This window comes from Eurypyga helias, unplaced genomic scaffold (assembly GCF_000690775.1).
Source record: "Eurypyga helias isolate BGI_N326 unplaced genomic scaffold, ASM69077v1 scaffold25962, whole genome shotgun sequence".
NCBI lineage: Eukaryota > Metazoa > Chordata > Aves > Eurypygiformes > Eurypygidae > Eurypyga > Eurypyga helias.
In genome coordinates, this window is record NW_010234619.1 from 1,607 (window position 1) to 16,223 (window position 14,617).

The following is a 14,617-nucleotide window of genomic DNA, read 5'->3' on the forward strand; positions in this document are numbered from 1 at the left end:
GTTATTTTAATAAAACACGCTGTTTGGCCTGTCAGCTTCAGACTGAGGCTGGATTTGGATCCTTCCCAACCCAGCTCGTTTGTTCTTAGCGCAGCTAAATAGGATTCCTGTCAGTTTGCAGGGAGCTGGGGGGAGAAGGGTACGAAGCTGTCACTCGGGAGGCAGAACTGTCCTCAGGACAAAGGTGACAACAGCCTTTGGCGTGCGTGAGGAATGATAGTGTGGACTCTTGGGATGCGCAGGGATGCTGTTTCAGCTTCTGATGGGCGTTTGACACGGGCACAAAATACTTGTTACCTGTGCTGGGCTGCACGTGTCTTGGCTGCACGGCCTAAGTCAATAGGCTGTTGCTTGGCAGCCTTCATGCTGCTGTGGGTCAAGTTTGACACGCTCGCCACCAGAACTTTACAAGTAAAGATTAAGGTGACAGAAAGCAAAATTTTGGCAACATATAGCAACCCCCCAAACCACCGAGTTTTAAACCTTTATATGAAACTTTAGTTTTAACAAAAAACTGCCATGTGTGACAGTCACCGAGGTCACTCTGAGCACATAACTTCTTGCACCCAGTGCATAAGGGTTTATGGCTGGGAGTTCATCAACAGTTCAGACACAACTCCCACCTGATCTGTGCAGAGGTTCGTTAGGTTTCATGGGTGCTGTATTATTATGTAAGGAAAGGTAAGAGATGACGTCTTGTCCAAATCTTGCCGTGTTATCTGAAACGAGTTAAATGCTGAACAAACGAACTTGCTTGGCCTTGCATCTTCTCCTTGCTGCAGTGTCTGCATGCTCTCTGTTTTTCCTAGATGTGTGCAGCTGGTTTATTTGACTCATTGGATGGATGGTGTTTTAGCTGAATTGCATCCTTTTGCAAAGCAAAGCAATCTAAGTAATTGTGGCCAGAATGAATGGCGGGGCTGCGGGCTACTGAACATTACTTACCGAAGGAGAAGGAAACCTGATCTGTGGTCTGCAGACCTGTGAATTTGATCTGACCTAGCAGCATGCGCTGTTGCTTTATCGAAGGTGGATTTTTTTTTTTTTGTTTCCTCTTGGGGAAAAGACTTTGAGCTTCACAAGAAACAGTCAGCTTTGCAGCAGGGCATTTGATGTTGCGTCACGCGAGAACCGCTCATACTTGTGTGCGTGTATATAAAACTGTGTGAAGAGGGGACAGCAGTAAACACAATCTAGAAGCTTCTGGTGCTAAAGAGAAAATACAAGTGAATAGGATGGAGGCACCATTTTTAATACCTTTGCTAATGGCCTGTGGTCAGAAAGCTGAGTGCTAATGAAACCTGCTAATGCCATGCTGTTGAGGGGGAGGTGGTGTTGGTGCAGAGGGGGCCACCACGTAAAGAGGATTGAAGGTGAAGGACTGGGGTAATTGAGTCCCATTGCAATAGTTAAACATGGAGGGGTGGGGAAGAATGCCCCTCACTACATAGAAGGATATGGATTAATCAGTGGCAAGATGACTCTCTTGTCCATGGTATCTGTAGTGCATAGGGTTTCTCCCATGTAAAGTGTTAATAGAAGGTGCTAGATCTTTGCTTGGTTATGGGTTGCACTGATCTGTGTCCAGCAGAAACAAATTCAAAGCGGAACCTAGAGAAGGGTTTTGGGATGACTAGTGGCAGAAAGCCACCTCACCGTAAGAGAGTACCCAGCTAGTGTAGCCTGGTAGAAGTAAACAAGTTACCTCTTCCTTCACCTGTATAAAATGTAAGGGGTTGAAATGCCAAAGAGGAGGAAGAACTGCTTTAAGCAGAATTTGTGGTTTAAGAGACTTATAAACGGTACAGTGGTTAAATTTGTGTGGTGGTTTGGGTGGGGTTGGTGTTTTTTTTTTTTGATGGGTGGATTTCTCTCTCCCTCTGTTGGTCTTATTAGGAGAGACTATTCCAAGACCTGACATCCCTGAAGATAAAGTTTGACAAGAACACAATTTAATGCTGTTGCCTGTAGGAGTGGGGAACTGGAACGGATGACTCAGAAGGTTTTTCCCAGCCCTGTGTTGTTAATAATGTGCTAGTGTGTGCTAGGCATTAAGTGGTTAGACAAGTCCTCCATACCAGTTTGATGTTGAATATACATGAATTCTGGAAAAAAAACCCCACCAAACTTGAAGAGAGCATGTGAGTCTTCTGCCAAACCTTTAGCTGTCTGTGAACAGATTATGGCATTAAAATTCAACAACTCAGCCCAGAGAGGTGCAAGTGTAGTGACAGGAATTTATTCTGAATAGAAATAATAATAATTGTTCCCAGATCCTCCCAATTTATTCTTGACTGTGTATCTTCTAGCTACACGTAGCGTTTTTGCCTCCAAGTTCTTCACAGCAGATTGCTATAACTGGACTGAATTTTTTTTATATATCCTTAAGTGCTCATAATTAAAATATTCTTAGCTTATGAATAGCTTATAGATTTAGTCAGGAATAAAATCCTGCCCTGTCCTTGTAAGCACCAATTGCAGTACATCAGAGAATATGGTGTATGGTGTACTTTCTTGATACCAGGAGGTGTATATGCTGGTGCAAAATGGAAATGTAAGGAAGCTTCCATTTGCTAAATGTGAAAACTCCCACTCATAGCTTGAAAAGGAAGGTGGAGGGTTCTAGTATTACTAAATTTAGGGAGTAGTTAACAAATGACTAAAAGAGAATGAGCTCACAATTCGGGTCCCAAAATCCTGAATTACTGCGTGAGCTGAGTAAGCAGTTCTGAGGACAGTTTGTTCTGGGATGTTAACAGCAGAGAAATCCATGTGGTAACTGATGTTAGTTGCTACTTAAAGAATTTCTTAGCCTTCTTAAAGAGCAGGAGGTGGGGAGGGGAGGGGGGGAGATAAGCCTTCCTGTTCTTCTCCCTCCCTCCACCCACATGAACATCTCTTCCTCTGTCCACGAGAAGAAAAAGCTGCAGTGTGTCAGGGCTTCTTGAGAATAAGACTTCTTGATGACCACACTGATTCCTGCATCAGTGTCGTTCTGGTTTGGCGCTCTGTGTCCAAAGAGCTTTATGTGCGCTGTAAATCCCATAATCACTCAGTTGACCTTGAAGGAAGGCAAGGCTGCTGGAGATCACTGAACCACGCTGCTCGCTGCGTTAAGTAATGTGTTTTAGCTCCATGTTGTCCTTGCCTTCCAGCCTGGTTTCAGCATTAGATAACATTTAGCCCATGAGCTGAGAAGTACTGGCTTTCACTGGGCAAGTTACAGGATCTTTTCCCCAGCGGAAAAGGGAGCAAACTGTTGCTGTTTGAGTCTGGAAACAAGACTTAGCTCAGTGTAACAGCCAACCATATTGCCTTCATATTGCTCGCTTGTTCAGGTCCAGATTCTGTTTCTCTTTCTAGTTCCTACTTCACAGTGAAGAAAAATCACCTGACTTCTCTGCGTCTGCTCGCATTTTTGAGAAAGCAGGAGGAGTGGCCGTGTGCTCAGCTGGCACTGGTGGGCACCTCATACTACCAGCTGTCAGTTAAAGCAAAAATCCCTGAGTCAAAGAATTGACATGCAGGTCTCATCTTCTCATTGAATGAGCAAGAGAAACGCTTGATGTCCAAGGACTTGTTTTTGGCTACCTGTTGTGTAGGCTCAGCGGAAGAGGTGCTGGCACCCCCACGCAAGGTCTGTAGCCTTACCCTAGTTTTGAGGAGTATGGAATTGCCTTGTTTGAGAGAGGGTTATTGTGCACTTGCTTCTCTCTCCTCCTCTGATGAGCAAGTGGTCTAACTGTTGTGTAAACCTCGGGCATCACTACCACCGTCTCTTCCCGTCTGGACTTTGCATGAACATGTCCACGTTTGCTGTGGTTCTCGCCTCAGTGTGGAATGTGCGTGAGGGGGCTCCTCTGGGGTTGCGAGTCGATGGACATCCAGTTGGTGAACCTTGAGCAGGCTTATAAAAGGGGTTCAGGGCTGTTCGGTTCTCCCAGAGGACCACCATTCTGCAGAAGCATGGAGCAGATCCATGAGCTGCCCGCTACCTGAAGAAGTAGAGATTAGAGGATCTTGCATTTGTACCAGGGTGCTTGAATTCAACCTGTGCAGCCTACTACGGGAATTTGAAGTCTGTACGGGAGGATCTGGGCTCCAGAGTTCTTTGTGGGAGCTAAGGTTATTCTTTAACATCTAGCTGAATACGCTTTAATCGTGAAAGCTTAACTTATTGTCTTTGTAGAGAGAAGTGATTATGGAAAGTTCCCAATGCAGAAAGTATCTGGTGTGAATTGGTGGGTGGATTTGCATAGTTTATACTTGGTGATCTCTGTGTGGGACAGAATAGTTTTCAGCTTTAAAAACTTACAGCTGTGCAGGCAAACTTTCAAAGAGTTACTCTTTCTACCCCAGCTGTGCTCTGGGTACACTTTGGGAATCACTGGTGCCTGTTTGTTTGCCATCACGCTTCCACAGCAAAGGGCCTGTGAAGAGTATGAAACTCAGAAGCCCTCAAGCTGTTTCAGGGATCAGGAAGGGGTATTTTGCTGATCCTTCCAATCGCTTTTCCTGTACAATCTATAACTTCTCAAAAACAATCTCTTCATTCTGAGGGTGACATTCCAGGACTTGCAATGACCTATCTTTATCTGGGAGCAAACAGTACCTGTTGCATACTGTTTGACGTACCTTGTTGGGAAGTGTAGGCATTGTAGTGTGTTGGATGTAGATCAGGTTATCAAGCTGTTGGAGGTGAACACATCACGTAATCTCACTCATAAATTTCACAAATGCCATGCAATATGTCCCACTGAAGTCTGTGAGGTAAATTAAAGAGCCTTATTATGGAGCAGGTAAAACAGAAGAATGAGGTGTTGAAAACAAATCCTTCTTTGACAAATGGATTCGTAACCAGAATGCAGAATGAACGTACCTCATTACCGGGTCTTGTGTGACCTGTTACATTGCTATTTCTCCTTCGGGAAATGCAGCTCATGTTCCTTCTGCACTTTGACTTATGCAAGAACGAGGCTGGCCTTGCCAGGTCAGGCAGAAAGCCCCTGTAGCCTAATAATATGCCCCGATGTTGGTCCAAAGCTGATGCTTGAGGAAGAGTATTTCAATGATATGCACTGTTGCGTTCCTCTGAGCTGCTGAGGTATTGGAGGCTGAAAGTTCCATATAATGAGTTACTAAATGGATTTCTGTGAACTTGTCCAGCCTCCCCTTGAAACCATGTGAACTCCAGCATGCACAGCACGCCTTAACAAAGGCTGTCCTGGATAACCTTCGTATTGTTTGGAAAGTTATCTACAAAACTCCTTGCTACAGCATTATTTGAAAAACTTTTTTCTTGTTCAGAGTGTTGATGCCTTGTAGTTATTCTGTTGGTAGAGCTGCGGACATGTGGTCCTCATCCACCGTGTTTGTACAACTCATGAATTTATGTGCTCTTACACCCTAGCCTTGGTTAACTTTCATGCAGACTTGATCCTTGCATGGGAATTATTCCATGCCTTCAAACATTCTTGAGCCGCTTCCAGTTCACATCCCATGTAAAAGTACTACTTTGCTTCCTGTGAAAACATTCCCATTTGGGAAAAGCACAGTTATTGATAACATTTCTCCAGCGTTTTGTTCTTGGTCACCCTGAACTCTCAGGGCGTAATCCCATGAGAGAGTACGTCATAGACCCTCCTTGTGTTCACACAGCCCAAGCTGCTCCAGTATGATGTGCCAGTCTTCTACCTCAGAGGAGCAGTCATTGTGCCTTGCGCTGGTACTGTTCACACAGGGTCTGTGGAGAGTGGTGAGAGCTGATTGCTGACAGGTTGTGTTGTTGCCTGGTCTTCAGGTGAGCATCTGTCAGATTTTGAATGTTTGAAATGGCTCTGCATTTTTCCATGAGCCCTGTTCTCTAGAACCTCTGCCTGAGCATTGGATTAAAAGTCAGCAGTATTGGTGCTCAGATTCAGGGGAAACTGAGGCTCTTCTAGCTTTTATTTAGATTATTCATGTCTTCAGACCCTGCCCCTGTTTGTTGTGACTTGGTACTGTGAAGTTCAGCTCTTGCATAAATTGTTGCACGCCTGTCATTTCCAAATGAAAAAGCTAAGCAGGGGCATGAAGTGTTGTTTGTGTTCTGGATCAAGACTGAGTAAAATACTCAGTTATTTTCTTATTTTCCCTTGTGGGGATTGCAAAAGATTGCATTAATTCATGTAGCTGACTCGTGTAAATATCAGAGATGATAAATTGTTTAAAAGACTCGGCAATTATAATAAAACTTGAGATCTCGAACCTCTGTGTTGTCTACACGTGGCCCCATGCTGATGTTTCTGACGGAAGACGACGAAAGATGGTCTGCTTCGTTCTGGACTCTGAGTGACTGCGACAGAAAGCTCGGTTGACGATTGGTTGTAGGGCTTTCTTTAAACTTCATGTGTAATGCCTTAGTCTTGCAACTTCATTATGTTTAATTAGATGCAACAGCTGTCATGATAGAACAGTCTGTGTATGAAGGAACTTGATGCAGTGGTGCACAGCTTCCCTCTGTATTTATCCTGTAGGTACAAAGGGCCTATTGTTACTGCAGTCTGGGTTCCTGAATCCATCCTAACATCAGCCTAGGGCAAACAGCTCATCCAGGCAGCTGTGCTGTGCTGAGCTTGCTGCCACTGGCTGTGTGTTCCTGGTGTGCAGACTGCTCCTTGTACACAGATACTCCGGCAGTGCTAGCAGAGTATTTGTACAGCACCAGCGGCTTTAAGGTGAACGTTAATATACTTCAGCAGGCACCATAAACCCTCCTGCTGCTTCATAGCCTTGCCTGTGTTCTGAGTAACCTTTTCTCTGGGAAGAGTACTTGGTTTTACGGTTTCACTGAGCAACTGGTGTTAGCGCTACAGAGCCCACCAGAGGTGGGGAATGCTGGAAGTCTGGTGGAACCCTAGGCATTTGGGAACCAGGGTGGTTTAGAGGCACAGGGTCACATACGCTTGCCACACCTGCACGACCTCTTCATGATCTCCTGGCACAGAGTGTTGCTGCTTGACCTAAGGTAAAGAACTGAATTGCAGCCATGGCTGTATCTTGGCTTTTCACGCAGATGCCCACTACGTGGTTGTCACGTGCTGACAAGAGGTCTATCAAGCTTTGGTTAAGGAAGGAGAGATAGGTGTGTAATTACATATGGCATCTTCTTCACAAATAAACTAAAAAAAGTTTGGATTTATGTTCTAGGATTATCTTCATGTTTAATTATAAGGAAGGTTTCATGCTATCTCACAAGGAGTTGTGACCTGGCTGCAAAGCCAAACTCAAGTGGGTTGGATTTCTTGTGGTCTGTTTGTATATGCTGGTGGGGAGGGAGAAGTTTGTGCAGAAAATTCAACCTGCTTTGCTAAAACTGGAGTTTCTGGATGACTCCTCAGATCTGGGTATTCAAGGTTTTCCTGCCCACATGACCCCTCTCCCCCATTCACCCAAAAGAGAATCTAGCTTTCAGATTTCACTTCAAAATTATTCTTGGCTTCCTTTCAAAGTTGTTTTTTCTCTCCAGGAGAAATTTCCACATAAGTTGTTAGAAGTCTCTTTTTTTTTTTTTTTTTTTTTTCCCCCCACCTTACATGAGAGCAGCAAATACCTAGGCTCCTAGCACCTCTAGTAAACTTAGGAAATTTCAGTTAAATATAGCTGTCAGAGTTATTGCTCCTTAAATCCTGAGGATTGCTACCAAAAAAGAAAAAGGTTGTACAAACTGTGGCATTAAAGCTGACTGGTAATTAAGGTTAACAACTATGCTGAATAATTTTAAAGTGACTACTAGCTTTCCAGACTGCATACAACTGTATTTGCCCTTGGTGGTATTTCCCTTTCTCATGGGAAGGTGAGCAAGGTTTTAAGGAGCAAAGACCAGCATATTCAACTCTAATTTTACCTGTTACAAATGCAGCAGTACCGAATTCTGCTCCATAGACTCGGAGGAATCCCAGTGAAACACGGCTTAATGATCCCATTTACTTGCAAAGAGGAAGCAGCGTTTAGTACCATGAGATTTGAAATGGAACGTGTCCTTCGGTTCACAGTCAGGTCTTTGGGATTTGACATGGTATGCTGAGAAACTGGGTCAATTGAATGGGTGCAGTGAGCTTGCTGTGCCAGTCAAGTGGATGCCAACAAGGCCGTCCCCTATCCATGTTTTGCGAACTGATGAGGGTGATTTCCGCAGCTGGCAAACTGTGTGCTCTGCAGCCTGGAACGAAACTCTTGGGACTACTTTGCAGTGCTGTCATACCTGCTCTGAAATGCCAGGCGCTGGGCAGGTAGCACAGAAAGGATTCTCGTGTGGGAACAGCTGAAGAGCATGTGGGTCACACTGAAAGGTTTTCTTCAGGGTGTCGCTGCACGTCTTTCTCACTGTCAAGGAATCTTTCTCCTTCCCACAGCAAAAAAACTGCAAGCTTGTCATCTGGCTTCTCAATTTAAGTTCTTGGAGATCCTTTAAATCATTAATATGTAGCACCGAGGAAGGACTTGAACCTATGCTGTCTGAAGGCTACATGGAAATGGCTGTATAATATCCCAATACCTTACCACTCCAGCAGTTACTTTTTCTTTTACTGTTACCCAGCCTACAAAATAAGAGGACTTTTTGATATTTTTTTTCTCCTTGTGGGTTTGAAAGTTGCTGCCTTCTCTATAAACACTTCATACTTCAGACAAGTCCCATTTGGAAGAGATCAGTGCCAAGTGCTAACAAACAAACTTCTGCTTGAAACAAAGCCAAAAAAACCGTGCAACCAACCCAAAACCACCTGACCTGCAGCTTAGTGCTGACTTTCCTTGGTCAACTTGTGCCCTTCCAAAAGAAGCATTCAAATTTGGGTGACAGCATTCCAGCTGGCAAGTCACCAAGCAAGCAGAATGGAATAGTCACCTGTAATGCTTCCGGTGACACACACGCTCAAGAATGTAATTTTTCCTTCTATCTAATAGCATCACACCAGGAAATGTGATGTTTTTCTGGGGATTATAATAAACCACATCCTCGTCTACAGTCCTGCTGTAGCCCATTGTCTGCAAGCCTGTAATTTGTTCATCTCTTGTCTGCCTCTTGTCTGTTCTCACCTCTCCAAGTGTAGCGCTTGTAACTATGTCTCAGACCTACCAAGATCTTTGAAATCCAGCCCTGCCCTCCTAAAGACTTGTTGACTAGGTGCTGTTTGTGAACTTGTAAGTGCACTCCCTTTTCCAGGGGCTGTGAGAACACATTAACTGTGTTTTCTTACTCACTCCACCCCACTCGCATCCTCCTTTCAAGACCTTGGCCTGCCATGAAAAGGTTGCTGTATGCATCCCTATGGTCATGTGCCAGCAAGATGAAGATGCTGAGCTCAGCTGGGAGGGAAGTTGTACTTTGGCAGTCTGGCAGCAGCAAACAGCACTGATCGTTTGCTTGGTATTAATGACTTTGTCTCCTGCTTTGACAGAAGCTACGGAGATTTTACATGCACGGCTTGTCATCTCACATAGCTCAGATTTGTTGTATACCTAGTCTAGGTCATATGGGACCACATCAAATATGTCACTAGATGAGGTTTGACCCATCAGTGAGGTGGTTATGTCAGAGAAGAAACAGAACTGGCTAAGTGCTGTGTTCTTGACGCGTTGGTGGTCATAAGGACTAAAGAATAATATAATAAATTGAACTAACATCTCTCCAGTTGCTTGAGTTATTCATGTTACTTACCTCCCGGACCTGTCCTCTTCTCTCCACAGTCTCTGAACCATTGGCTGTTAAGTAACTTGTGGAGGACAGTGAAGTGCAGACACTGAAGTGTTAGCAGGTCAGCTCTGAGCTCTGGAGCCTCTAGTTTGTTTGGTTTTTTTCCCCCTAATCAAATTTGAACATTTTCCCAAAGTGGTTTCCAGGAGTTGGGACTCCAGTTACTCCATCGGGTAACACAGTCTCTGTCTTTATTGTTGGGCCTGGAACCAACAAACACTAACGCATGGCAAGTGGAAGAATAGAGAGCCGTTTCGGTGCCCATCTGATGCTGCTGTGTGAAATTGCTTTTCCTATTACCAGATGCCTAATCACATCTATGGACAGGTCTGGTTGCTAAAGTTGAAATGAGATTACTTCATCCGTGCAGATGCATTGCAACTCGGAGCAAAAAGCTTGTCTGTTATTATTACAAGCACAATAGTCGTTGTTGTTTGTCTGGTGGAAGAGTAGACCTGTAGCAGTGAGGATGCAATCTTAACATTACTGCTTTCTTAATAACACATAAGAGAAAACAGTAGTATTAAGAATACTATTAAGACTGCCGTACTCCTTCGGCATGTCCCTGTGCTGTACAGTCAGTTTGTGTATGCACAAGAAACCTTAACAGGCGTGTGTGTGCTTTTCACGGTGTAGGCTGTGCAGGTACAGCCCTTCAAAACCCCTTATCCCCGCTGCGCCATGTGGTTGATCTGCTTAGGCAGACCAGCTGCTTGCCTGGGACTGCCAGACATCCCGTGACTGAAGGGGGAAGGCAAGCCTATCGAGGTCTCTCCACTATGATATTGCTAATTGCCACCACTTGGAAAGATCCTTCACTAGCATTTGCACTTGGAAACCTGCTATTTAGGAGAATCTGGTCTTTATGCCTCCTTGGAAAGAAGAAAACATTCCTGAGCATTGTCTGAGGCTTTTAGAGCTGCATAATGATCATGATATGCAACGCGTTAAGTACTGGTTTGTCTTGTTTATATGGGTAAAAGTTGGTATTTACTGCCCCTTATCTTATGGATTCACTGGAAATAAATTGTATGGTATGTTAAATGACTTGCACAACTTCAGGGTTTCGCTGAACTATTTGATTGTGCAAGTGAACTTAAGGGGTGTTGCATCAGGATGCAAAATATCTGTGATGGCTTACTGTGTGTGAGGGCTGTGGGCCTGTTCCACCCGATGTTTTACAGTGGAGCAGTCAAATATCAGGAGGTGGATAGTCCACCTCAAAGATACCGTGTTGCCTGCAACCATAAACAGGTTCTGGACCAACAGACTGCACCTCAAGAGTCAGACATAAGGGGGGAAAAACCCTACCTGTGCATGAACAGTGCCCAGCACACCTGGAAACTGCATTTGAGAGAGGGATTGAAGCGGCAGTCGTCTTCGGTTCCTGTCCAGGTCTTGCCTCTTACAGAGGGAAGACGAGCTGGTTTGCAATGTCTTGCCTCCTTAAGAGACAGTGTTTACTGATTGTTTTTCAAATAGCACTTTAATCTTCCAAGTTGGATACTGTGTGGCGCACAGTCTCTGAAAGGCTGCACTGCCCCATGGGCTGACCTCATGACAGCGTCAGTAGAGATCTTGCCCTAATAAAACAAACAAAAGGTGAGAATAGATGTGTGACTTGAGGGCAAGGAAGATCCCATTCTACCTACTCTAACTTCTAGTAGGAGAACTTTCCATTGTGTTAAGATTATTTAAACTATATTGTGAAGCTCCCTTCAGTTCCATCATTTAGTTTTACTTCTGCTCCCTTGTCCCTGTTGGAAATGTAGGTAACACGTTACGGTCTACTCTGAACAGTCTGGTGTCATGGAATTAGTGTTCAGTCCTTCAGTTCAGTGAGGTCTTCAGTTTCTGTTGTCTTTTACAGTTCATGGAGCTTTTGTCCTTTTAATGCAAGTGGCATTGCCTTTTTAACAGTGTGGTTTTCCCTCTCTGGATCAAATTTGTTAGCAATTTTATGTATCCTAAGATGGGGGGAGATGAAAACCTCGTTCTGTAATGTTTTTGTAGACACATGAAAACCTTTGTCATTCATTTCAACTTTGTTGGTCTAGGACATAAAGATACAACCATAAAGCGTAATGGCATTGGCCTATTGAAGGACGTTACAGCTTGCTGTCTAGGATTTTTATCACGCTACATGCATTTGAAAACTCATTTTGTGTATAACAGCCATGTGCTCTACTCCCCCTCTGCACCCTTGTGCTCTGAAACAATTAAAAACTGCTTTCTTTTTGGTTATGGCTTCAATGTTGTCCTGAGGCACACTCAAGATTTGGTGTGGGTCATACAAATGACCTGCTTTGCCTACAGAGGGTAAGCAGAACTTGACTTTTGAAAGGTGTCTTGGCTGTGTGTTGCTCTTTTTGTTGCAGATAGAACTGACTTGTTCCCTCTTTTTCACCCCAACGATGTGTTGAATTGGTTAGCACCTTGGGTTTTGATGTAATCATCCTGGCGCCATGGGGAGTTTCATGTGGTCTGAGCTGAGTGCCAAACTGTCTCTCAGCCCTAACAGACATCAAGGTTTCTTCCGACTGTCTGTGCCAGGGTTTCAGGTGGGTTAAGCTCTGCCTGCCTGCTTCCCTACCAGCTTCTCTGTGGCTAAAAGCTTGTGCGGAGTGGTTGCAGGACATCTGTTTAGCAACACTCTTAAACCACTGTGTCGTTCTTGAAATCAAGGCTAAGGTTTGGAGATGGGAAGCAAGAAGACTCAATATGGCAGGAAGGTGCCTCCAGGATTTTTTCCAGTCATCAAGTCACTGAAGTGGCAACTGCTTGAGGCCCTGTCTCTTCTTGCTCTGCCTGTCCTGTGGCTAGCAGCTTGTCTGAGGGCACATCAGGGAATTCCTCTTTATCCTGCTGATTGTTCAGCCCTTCGAGAATGCAAAAATTAACCTTCACCAGACGCCCCAAGTGTCCTTGAAACTTGTTGGATAACCAAGTAGTCATGTTCCTGCATGGTTATGGTTTTGAATGATTGAAGTGGAAAGCAGATGACTTCCATTTTTGGTCTTAATAATAAAATAATTCTTAAATAGCAGGGATGGCTTAAAGCACTAAATAGCTCACTACATAGCTGATCCTTTAGGAAAGGGACTGTATCCAGAAGGGTCTTTTACGGTTGGAGTAATGCAGGATATTGCCCTAGATGAGGAAGTTAACCTTTTTTTACTAGCAAATAACCATTAAGGAGGTAGAATAAAAGATGAACGTGCAGGTACTGACTGGAATTCTGTGCTCAGCCAACATCCTGCAGGTTTTCTGGTGAGGAGTGGGAAGCACAGCCTTTCAAATCCTTTAGTTTGGAAAGTGATAGTTTACACCCACCGTGGTGTTACAGCCAGAAGTACAAATAACTTGCACGATACAAAACTGCAGATTATGAGCGTACGTTTTCTTGAAGAGGGTAGAAAGGGATTAGAATATGATTAGGGATTTATTGTTGAGAAGGGATTAAGCAACAGGAGCTTTTTAAGGTCACATCTTGGAATTGCAGTCTTGCTGTTCCTGAGAAGTTGATATCTGAACTTCCCTTCCCTTCCTACACTGGAAGCAGTGTTTGGGAAACCTTTGGTTCTTAAGGCACATGCTCAGTTATGGATCCCAGATGCTACAGCTGGGAAAAGCAGCTCTTGGAAAACACTTCTTGCTTGTTCTTTCTTGTTGCTTTTAGATGATATATAAAAAAAAAAAAACCAACAAAAAACCCAAAAACAAACAACAAACAAACAACAACACCCCACACAACCAAACCCTGGTTTAAAGGACACTGCTTTATAAATGCAGCTTGAAAGTGACACCCCACCTCAGCTGTCATCTTCTCTGGGTTGCTTCTGGGGTTCCAAGAAACTTCAGAAGCCTTCCTGTAGAAGGGTCCTCCATCATCTGGGAGAGAGCAGGAAAAAGAAATATCTCTATAAAAGTTAAGACACTTGGTGCCTTTGTGTCGTACTAAAAAAGAATGAAAAATTTTCTAATGTATTTGACAAAAACTAGCTGAGGCAACTGTTTTCTTCACAGTTCTGTGTTAACTGTAACACTGTTTTACCTGGCATTTATCCTAGCTTTTAAATATGCATAATTAGTGGCTGGAAATGGCTGCAAGTGTCGAGGTTTTGCAGTGAGCGATCCTGTTCCTCTTCTGCCCCTTCCTCTCCTCTCTTCAAACGCGTGCCTCCGCGCTGGGCACCAGCCCTGCAGCTGTAGCAGGCTCTCCCCGTCTGTTAGCTCTGGCCCTCTCTAGCGAGGCGTTTATAAAATGCAATGAAATCTCTGTGTGTAGCTCACCTCTCGTCTGGCCTTGCATTTACTTGTCCACTCTTTCTTCTCTTTCCTTTAAAATACCAAGCTACAAATCGAACTCATTAGTAGAACTACGCTACACAATGGTCTGGGTTTGGGGATTTTTTAATTCGCTTTGGGGTTGTTTTGGGTTTGTTTTGGTGGTGGGTGGTGTTTGTTTTGGTTTTTTTTTGAGAGGCAGTATACTAGTGCAAGCAATAGTCTCCCATAGTCAGAATGGTTGGAGACAATCCTTTCCTGATTTGCCATTTTGCTGGTCCGTATGCTGTTGCCTGCAAGCCTGGTTGCTGCTTCTGTCTCCAGATTAACTGCTAATAGACTCCTAGTCATTAGACACTCTTGCCTTCTGCGTGCAACAGTGACCTCCTCACGCCATCTACTTCTGCCACTGCGGTAAATCTGGTTATGTCGTTTCTTCACTGACAGCAGAGGCAAGTGAACTCTTGCCCTCTGGTATCGTTCAGTACCTGTAACTGCTGGTTTTATGTGCTGAGTAGGTTTTTATGAGGGGAAGAATGAACGTTTATCGGGTTAATGCTGATGGCTTTGTAAGAATAATCTGCAGCCTTTTGCCTT